At 30.8% G+C, this 7,801-nt stretch overlaps 1 long non-coding RNA gene across 4 annotated transcripts; it reads left to right on the plus strand.

Annotated features, from left to right (window-relative positions):
- The first annotated feature begins 4,143 nt into the window (after positions 1–4,143).
- LOC102664770 (uncharacterized) lies at positions 4,144–7,510 on the plus strand. 4 transcript variants are annotated; one of them, XR_412811.4, is made up of 6 exons: positions 4,144–4,357; positions 4,458–4,501; positions 4,598–4,777; positions 5,058–5,164; positions 6,444–6,539; positions 7,106–7,510. It is a non-coding gene; the product is annotated as an uncharacterized lncRNA (long non-coding RNA). The 4 variants fall into 4 exon arrangements; XR_412813.4 differs by having other exon boundaries at positions 4,617–4,777; XR_001387780.3 differs by having other exon boundaries at positions 4,458–4,777.
- Positions 7,511–7,801: the final 291 nt, after the last annotated feature.

Genomic DNA, 7,801 nt, shown 5'->3' on the forward strand with positions numbered 1-7,801 from the left:
ACCAATTCCAAGTGTATATATAATTGTTTCTTGAGTTAAATGGAATAAGTATAGTTGATTTTCTATTGATTTTATGAAATTCATTGTTCATGAGGATTTTGGAGTGAAGTTTGTAGGGATTCATGGTGTTGAATGCCTTACTAGACTTGTAGAACTGCTAAATGGTTCCTAAGTTGATAAAATATGAATGATGAATTTATAACATGGTGAACCTATGAATGAAAAGTTCATGAATGTTTGTATGCATAAAGTGTGTGTTATAGTGTTGGTTGTCATGCTCATTTATACATAATGCATAGAAGGCATTACATATGGGTTGACATGTAAGTTGAGGGTGTTAGGTGGACTTTCAACCTAGTGTTAGGGGTTTTCGTGGTGGCTAACAAAAATAGGCCTAAAGAATAGATGAGTATGTAAATCCCTATAGATGTAAGGTCTTGCAAACCTTATAGGAGTAAGCCAACACCCACACTTATCTATTTTCGATACAACTATACTTCTTCCGCTGGATCAGTTGTATGTCATCATTGAATGGTCAAGGAGTGAGACTATGTTAAGGGATGTATCTATGTTGTTCTCCCAAAGGTGAAAATCTCCTGGAAATTGAGTCTACATGACATTTCATGGTGTAGTTTCATAAGAAATTAAAGTATGATTTGATTGTTTAATGAATGATGTTGAAATTGTTTGGATTGTGATTGCTTTACTAGAATTCTATTTGGAATTATTATAATTCTATCCTTATCTCTTTAAATAACTATGCCTACCTTTGTGCTTAGTATGTTTTATGTTATGTCGAGTGACATTGATGATCATGTGGTAGTTGGCATAGGAGTAGATAGTGATGTTGATGCAGGTTCTCAAGTCGCTCGTGACTGAAGCAAATAGTGGGGACTAACTTAGGACTTAACGATACATACTTATATTTTGATGTTCTAGTCCTCTAACTGAGGATTCTTTTTGGATTGTATATACTTATATATGTATGTTTTCTAAAGTCATAAGGCTTAATATCCTAATGATGTATATTATGTTCTGGATTGTATGTATATGTGTTATATGTATGTGAAAAAAAATTACTATGTATTTTCATAGGACTTTTAATGTATTAGTATATTAAATGGATAACAAAGAGGAGTCTTACTTATATCCTCTTCAATTGTAAACTTGACTTGTGATTCTTTTTTTTCCATAGAATTCTCTCTTTCTTCATGAAGTGTAATGTTTTCTATGACAATTTGGCTAGAAATTTTCAAAACTTACGTTTCAATTTCTTTATTAGAAGATTGTACAACACTAGTACAATTTAAAGCCTATCAACACATGCTGGAGTTGTTTGGTGGTAGTGGAAATGTAGGAAAAGTTCAAGAATTTTAAGAATTAATTTTTAGTAGAAGAGAATTGATAATTTTGCATAAAATTCATTTGTGAGTTATTTCGTGGTGGTGGAAACTTGGAAAAATGGAGGATTTTGAGAATTATTTGCAGTAGGAGAAAATTGATAATTTTTCATTTCAAATTGGAATAAAAGTGTCAATTAAATTAATTTGGATTCGTTTGGAAAAAAATAAATTAGAATTAAAATTAGGATTAGGATTGAGATCGAGAAATTGAGGGGCATTTACTTGTACATTTTTATGTTTTAATTTCTTTTTTCACTTTTTAATTATAAAACTGTCACCTTGTTTTCAATTTCTTTCCTTTTTCCAAAAATTTATTAAGATAAATTAAAATTCATATTTTTTATAAGTTACTTAGTAAAATAAATTAAAAGAGTTTATGAGAATCACGAACTGTTTTAAATCTAAACAATCTTTCCACGGAGCTCTTATAAATGCCCCCTTGCTTATTAAAGGAAAATTTGTTTATACTATATATTTGAAGTTTGACAAATAAAGTCTGCAAACAATTGTATGCATATGAATTTCCTTTTAATCATTACCATTGAAAATTGTATAAACTTAAAACTGCAGTGGAGACAATCTAAACACATGCTTCTACCAAAAGACAAATGTAAACACAATGAATTAGAAGACTAAGAGTCCATTAATTTTTACAATGAAAATAAAATAGAATATTTTTATTTGACATAGGAAAATACTGTTTTTTTCCCCTTCATTTTCTGGATAAGAAATCATATGGAATAAATTTTCCTTCTTATCAGTTTTGATTCCAATAGAGAGAAGGCAGGGAAATAGTTGAATTGCAATCTTTCTTCGCAACGTGCAAGTTATCAATTTTGGATTATAAAATAAAATAAAACTTGAGTGAGGATCCTTGAAAAGAAAGGCAAAGAGTGGAAGGGAATTCCTCTTCTTTAATCAAATGATGTAGCGTAGTCGCCTAGAGTTTTCAATGAATCAATGCCAACTCATACTTAATACGGAGAGTATTACAATATAGAAGAGCCAGACATAGAAAAACAAATTTTATGAAGAAAAAAAAAATAGCACACGTTTATTTTGAAACTTAATTTGTACTTAAATCTTAACTGTTGGCATCAAAGCTGCCCATTTAATAACCTGACTATCATAATGTTATCTGCTAATATAATTTTCTTTATCGGTGTATCATTAAGTGAGGCCAAAAACTAAAATATGAAAATAAAATACAGCTGTTTAAAGGAGAAATAAAAGGATAAAGAGGAGCATATTAGCAGGGACGAATAATGAATTTAAAAATTTCAATGATTCCCATATAATTTTCTCCTCCCTTTCGTGACAAATGATGATATGAGTCTGTCCGTGTGCCGTATGATTTGTTTAGCCCCATAAGTATGAAAAACTTCTGCACGAGATATAATAGTTAAAAGAGGGGTGGATTTAAGGGGAAGCTCCCTCAATATCCTTCGTATACATGAGAAGAAAGTTCAAATAAAAATAAAATAAATTAATATTGATAGAGAAAAATTGAAAAAAAATAGAGTATAAAGATAATGTTAGTTTAATTTTCTTTTAACAAAAGATTTTACCTCTATTTTACACATAAATTTAATAATAAATATTTTTGTGAAATTTTTTATTTATCAAATAATTATTTATTAGAAGTTAAATAATTATATAAAAAAAATTCAATCTTCCTTTGATATGGATATTTAAATAATCTAATCTACTATATTATAAAAGAGAACCCAGGAAAATTATTGGTGTGCCTCTTCTTAGAAAATTGACATCTGTCCCTTTTCCTGAGTTTATGGTCAGTTTAACCTTGCTTCATTTGTTGGCACGTGTATTTTTTCCTTCTTCATTTGTTGACACCTGCAGTTTGCCCTTCTTCATTTGTTGACGCGTAGGTTGAGGGATTATACAATTGCATTTCTCTCTCTATTTCTCCCGTAGAGTTGGTTGTCTCTTCCTTCCTTTCTTTCTTTCTTCTTCTATTTTCTTCTTTTCTCTTCTGATTCGAACACAACCAGTCGCAAGAAAGTCATTTTCTTTGTGTTGTGCATGTTGCATTTTCTGTTTTTAATATGATTCTCTTCTCATCTTCATTCTATTCTTTGGTCTGATTTTTTGTGGTTTGATTTTTGGGACAAACTACAGTAACAACGGCGGTGGTGAAGGTCAAGACGGTGTTGAATAATAAAGGTATCATTTTGAACTATTTCCCCCCTTTTTTGGGGCTGTTATTTGTCTCTATTTGCAAGGTTTTAATTTTGTTTGTTGTTATACATGTTTTCTTTAATAATATTTATTTTTTGTTACTGATTTTTCAACTGTGTTTTTGGTTCCTTTTTATTTTCCCGGGCTATCGACGAAGAAGCATTCAGCAGGCAAGTTGTTTCTATTTGGAAGATTTTAATTTTGTTTGCTATTATGCATGTTTTTTTTCCCTTAATAATAGTTATTTTTTCTTACTGATTTTATAACTCTATTTTTTTTTTCTCGGGCTATCGACGAAAAAGCATCATGCAGGCAAGTTTTTTTCCCTTTTGTTGTTATGCATGTTTGTTTTGGTACTATTTGTCTCTATTTGCAATGTTTTAATTTTGTTTGTTGTTATGCGTGTTTCCTTCTTAATAATAGTTATTTTTTCTTACTGATTTTTACAACTCTGTTTTTTGTTCCTTTTTATTTTCCCGGGCTATCGCGAAGAAGCATCCACCAGGAAACTTTTTTCCCTTTTGCTGTTATGCATGTTTGTTTCATTACTATTTGTTTCTATTTGCAAGGTTTTAATTTTTTTTGTTGTTATGCATGTTTTTATCTTAATAATAGTTATTTTTTCTTACTGATTTTTCAACTTTGTTTTTGTTCCCTTTCTCCAAATTTCTTAGATTTGGTTCTATCTAATTACCTTGGACCCATTGATTGCAGAAAGATATTCATAGGGGGTTTAGCGAGAGAAACGACTATTGGTGAGTGTTTTCTATTTGTATTGCGTTGGTTTGTTTTCTTTCCGGGTTTACCAATGAGCATTCGTGTAATCAACTATTTTTTAAAAATAATTTTGTGTAGTGCAATTCATCAAGCACTTAGAAATCATGGAGAAGACAGTTCAGGTTACCGTGGATTATTGTTTCAAAATGTTAAATTTTTCCAAAAAAAATTTCCCGGAGGCTTTTATTTTCAATTGTTAAAAATTAAGCCCATTGCAGTGTGTCCACATGTTGATAGGTTTGGCATTTGGAGAGGAGGGAACCACAGGTATATTAGTTTAAGGTGGAGTTTCTTCTGCAGTGGCAACACATGAAGGGAATTTCCTGGCTTTGGAAACTTCCATTAGCTGGAAATCGAAAATGCAAGAGTATTTTAAGATTTACCGCATCAAACTTTAGGTATCAATGACATTGGTTACCACTCTCTTCTAATATATTGTCTTTAAAATACAAGACAAAGAAAATGTTTCCAGGCCTTGAAGGTTTTCCCAATCATATTGAAAATGCTACTAATGTACAGGATGGGATGGATAGGCTATCAAAATTACTTGACGGCATAAGTTCTGTGCACAATGAAGCGATTTTTATAGGATATTTATTAATAACCATAATAATTGATGATCCAGTTTCATTGGAAACAAGATTGAATGTTGTTGTGAATCATTATTTGTTGTTTCAGATTCCTATATCTACAAACTATAGACTGCTTGATGATCAAAGAGAGGGAGTGAGGTTTTGACATGGTTTTCTCAACAACGATCATGGAGGCATACTTGGAGATGACATGTGAGTTGCAAATTGTATCCGCCTTCTCTTTTTGGTCCTTCTTGGCTTGCGACATCTTTCAATCTTCTGCAATTTATATTTACTTTGGGTACTCCCCTAAAGCGTGCAGCAAGGGGCATGCATTTTAAGTTACATTCCTTTCCTTTAAATGCCATATCAAGCTACTCATAAATCATTTTGCCATGTGCATTTTTGTTTTTTTGCCTTTGTTGATGCACTATCTGATTTTGTCTCTTTTCAGCATTTAATAATTAGGCTCTTTTTGTTCTCTTAGTCAAAAGTTGAGAAACAAAGTGAACAATTAGTTAACAAAGGAAAATAGGAATGCAGCAAGGATGCCTCATACATATGCATATCAGATTTTCTGCAACTTCAAAGGACATGGCTTTTTTTGGAGTAAACAAGTTTGTGCATTCCGTCGGTTCTCTTCTAAGGTTTAAAAGCCACAATTCATTCGTTCTCTTATGACAATTTTCCTATTTATTGTAGAAAGAATAACCTAACATTGAGTCATGCCTAATTTAAGAGGAAAAAGTATATAATCTTATATTTAAGATTTTATATTAGAAAACCTTTTTTCTTTTGGTACTTGAGATTCAACATTTTTACCCCTAAAATTTCAATTTTTTTGCAACAAGCAAAAAAAAAACTGAAATAAATTTACGGGTACTTGAGATTCAACATTTTTACCCTTAAATCTCATTTTTTTTAAAGCAAGAGTAGTGTTGTTTTCATGTATGCGTTCTTACATGCATGTTAGTTTTTCATTTTGTTTGTGTTGGACGAGGTTTGGCTTCTCTTCCGGTGCTGTTTTCATGCATCCTTTCTTACATGCATGTTAGTTTATCGTTTTTCTCTGTTCATGGTACTTTTGCTGTTCTGTTTTTTAATGGTAGCTTTGCTGTTGTATTTTCTTTTATCTTTGTTCAGTGGGGCAAAAAAAATGAAGTTTAGAGCAAACACATGTCTTCTTTGTACTCTTTCTTAATTTTTGTTATTTTTTTGTTTTGATTAATTATTATTAGAGCAAACACATGTCTTCTTTGTACTCTTTCTTAATTTTTGTTATTTTTTTGTTTTGATTAATTATTATTATTATTATTTGTCTTTCTTCTTTGCGATTCCGCTTCTTTGCTTTGGCTTTCTTCTGCATCATTTTTGTGTAACCCAACAATATTATTTTTATTGAATTAATGAGAAGGTGTACGGGTTCAATGTAATTTGGTTACGTGAAAAGTGTTGTTTACATGTTTTGTTGCTGAGAACAGTTTAATTGTAGAGAGGGAGCAACCATACCTCGAGAAGGTTTAGAAGGGTGCAAGCGAAACACAGAGCAATGAACAATATCAATGATTATGCAGAATCCCTCTTTCAGGTTCATGATGCCTTTTCTCTATTATTATTATTATTATTATTATCATCAACATCATCATGATTATTATTATTATTATTATTATTATTATCATTATCATCAACATCATTATTATTATTATTATTATTATTATTTGTCTTTCTTCTCTGTGATTGCGCTTCTTTACTGTGGCTTTCTTCTACATCATTTTTGTCTCGAACGTTTGTGGTGGAACACATTTTTCAGTAACAGGATTACTTATATTGGTTGTGATATGTGTAATGTTCTTGAAAAAATGATCATTTTTGTCTTTAGGGCTCGAGTTTTATGGATAAGTTTTGTGAATATGAATAACTTTTTACTATTTTGTGTGTTGCTGTTAACTTTGAGAATGCATATTAATTTTGAATGATTAGTATATTTACATGGTACAAGGATAAACTGCTTGCTTCAATTTATTTATTATTTAGGGCCTTTATCTTTTTTGAGAATGCTTCTATGTTTTGTCCACTTATACATTGTTTATTTTTTTAATGAGTTTCCCTCTATGTTTCTATTATTCCATTGTGATGAGTGGGGAATTGTTGCAGATGTGCTCAGAAAATGGTGCGGGACCATAAAGAGATGAGCTTGATTTTGAGTTTTTGGGGAACAAAACAAGAGAGCCTTATTTGATTCAGACTAATGTATACAAGAATGGAACTCGTGGGCATAAGATGAGGCACATGCTTTGGTTTGACCCCACAGAGGACTACCACACCTATTCCATTCAGCAAGAATTAGAATGAGATCATGTTAAAGAGACATTTGCTTAGTTGATTCTAACTAATTAACTGCTATATAATTTTAATTTTAGGAGTTATTTGCTGCTAGCTAGGGGACTTATTAGAGAATAATTGAACATGAATATGTCATTTGAACCTTATGATCAAAATTGAAATATCTTGATTATTTTCTCAATAGAAGCATGATCTGAAATGTGATTGTTATTTTAACTTTATGGTTGAAACACATTTTGCTAGCATCTTATACTACACCTTTGAATAGTTATTCAATAGCCCAAAAGGAATTACAAATCTGTTATAGCAATAAAATTAACACTAAAATTTGATTATACTACAAATTATATATAATCCTATAGCGCTGATAAAAAAAACTATATAATCTTATAGCAGAATTATTTGCTTTGCGGGGTTACTTCTCTTTATTTCTATCTTTAAACATGAGTAACCAACAAGTTGATTGGAAATGGATAGAAATGCAACTATTTTCAAACAGGAGAGATG

Source organism: Glycine max, chromosome 1 (assembly GCF_000004515.6).
Source record: "Glycine max cultivar Williams 82 chromosome 1, Glycine_max_v4.0, whole genome shotgun sequence".
NCBI lineage: Eukaryota > Viridiplantae > Streptophyta > Magnoliopsida > Fabales > Fabaceae > Glycine > Glycine max.